The 2,133-nt window shown below is 57.1% G+C and overlaps 1 non-coding gene across 1 annotated transcript; it reads left to right on the top strand.

Annotated features, from left to right (window-relative positions):
* Positions 1-1,263: 1,263 nt before the first annotated feature.
* TRNAW-CCA lies at positions 1,264-1,335 on the top strand. Its single transcript has one exon. It is a non-coding gene; the product is annotated as a tRNA-Trp (tRNA).
* The last annotated feature ends 798 nt before the right edge of the window (positions 1,336-2,133 follow it).

Below are 2,133 nucleotides of genomic sequence, written 5' to 3'. Positions count from 1 at the left end.
AAAAAAAAAAAAAAAAAAAAAAAAAAAAAAAAAAAAAAAAAAAAAAAAAAAAAAAAAAAAATTATTCACTCACTTATTGTTTTATTTTTCTTATTTAATAGGCGGAAGAAAGTACTGTTCAAATCAGGGACTTAAGACTCCCACAAGAGCCAGGAGTCTTAAATGGACAATGAGCCATTTAAAACTTTGCCTGGAGCCAGTCGCGGTGGTTTAGCTGTAATCCCAGCACTTTGGAAGGCCGAGGAGGACAGATCACCTGAGGCCGGGAGTTTGAAACCAGCCTGAACATGGTGAAACTCCATCTCTATTAAAACGCAAAAACACAAAAATACAAAAATTAGCCGGGCGTGGTGGCGGCCGACTGTAATCCCAGCTACTCGGGAGGCTGAGGCAGGAGAATAGCTTGAACCCGGGAGGCGGAGGTCGCGGTGAGCGGAGATCGCGCCGCGTCCAGCTCGAGCGACAGAGCAAGACCCCGTCTCAAAGAGAAAAAGAACGGTGGCATTTTTCGTCCGTTCGGCACCCTGCTTCCTGGCCGTGGGCCCCGCGCTTCTCCCGCGAGAGGAGAGGAGGAAGGAGCCGCCCCGCGCCCCGCGCCCCGTCCGCTCTAGGCTGCCACCCCGGGGTCCTGCGGTTCCCGACGGCAACGTCTCCGCCTCACAGGGGGCTGGGACCCGCCCCGCCGTCCCAGCACCGCCCGCGGTCTCCCCACCCCCGCCTCGGCGTTCCCTCCTCCCCCCGCGTTCCCCCCTCCCTGAGTCCCCTCTGCCCGGGGGTCCCCCTGTCCCCTGGGCTTCCCCTGGACCTCTCCTCACCCCTAACTCCCGGCGTCCCGCCGCGTCCCGGAGTCACCCCACCCCCGCGTCGGCCCCGGCGTCCCCTTCTCCCCCGTGTCCCCTCGCTCCCTCCTAGAACCCCCCGGCCCCGGGATCCCCCACCCCGGCCTCCTCCTGGGCATCCCCTCACTCCCACCCCCGGCGTCAGTCCCCGCACCCTGGCGTCCCCTCGCCGGCTCACGCCCAGACGCGGAGGAGGCGGAGCCCGAGGTTCGGCCGCCGAGTGGCGGCTCCGCTGCGGCGCCCCAGCTCAGGCCGGGATGCCCCAGCGCATCCACGTTCCCACACCCGGAAAACGACCCTCACCAGCGCTCTGAGTTGATGCTGGAATTCAGGAAAGAGGGCATCTTCCCTCTGGAGTCTCCCAGCCCCGGGACCATGCTGGAGAAGAGAGGTCTTTAACGACGCGGAGTCGCCAGCTCGTTGTGACCTCGTGGCGCAATGGTAGCGCGTCTGACTCCAGATCAGAAGGTTGCGTGTTCAAGTCACGTCGGGGTCAAGATTGGTTTTTTTCTTTCTTAATTGTAGAGGACTGGAAGGAGCGGAATAAAAGTCATAAATGAGAAATTAAGCACCGTGCAGGATGTGTTGTCCTTCCAACGTAACGGAAAGCCGCTCCTTTTTCCTTTACCTGGGAGGGAAAACGTTGTTCCGTTTGGAGGGAAAGAGTTTCCGCTGGGAGGCGCAGCGTCAACTCTCGAAGCGAACCCAGAGGGAGCCGGAAGGGACTCAGCTGCGTCGCGGGGAGGGCGCCCCGCCCGCTACCCCCACACCCACTTCTGCCCGCCCTCGACTCACCTGGGCCCTCACCTGGAAGGGGGCCCTCACGTCCCGGAAGTGGGCTCCCCGCCTTAAGGACTGGTGTCTTTTGCATCTCTGCCTTCTCCCTGCATGCCTTCAACTTCTCTTTTTTGTCTGCTGCACTTTCAGGGACTCCTAGTCTCAGTAATGGTCTCTCTGGTGGTCCTTTCTCCGACACCTGAATTGCCACCTCAGCAGATCTGAATTCTGCCACAGCCATAGGACCTGGATATTCACTTCTGTGTTGTCTAACCGTTGTTACCATGTATTACATCTGGTTGGAGGGTTCATAGAATCTAATATTGTGAAACATGATGGTCAGGTCTGAATTCACTCCACCTGCGTAGTCCAAAACCCTCAGGCCAAGAATTTATAGTTTCCCAGGTTAGGAAACCCACAGATGCCGGTAGAAGTTGAGGTAAATTCTCTCTGAGAGAAATACACCCTCACAAAAGGACTTCTAGTTTTCCCACATATAAAGTCCCAGTCAAAATTT

The sequence above is a fragment of the Cebus imitator genome, unplaced genomic scaffold (assembly GCF_001604975.1).
Source record: "Cebus imitator isolate Cc_AM_T3 unplaced genomic scaffold, Cebus_imitator-1.0 Scaffold538, whole genome shotgun sequence".
In the NCBI taxonomy this organism is placed as follows: domain Eukaryota; kingdom Metazoa; phylum Chordata; class Mammalia; order Primates; family Cebidae; genus Cebus; species Cebus imitator.
Note: the sequence above shows the minus strand (reverse complement) of the source record. Positions and strands in the feature narration are given on the sequence as shown.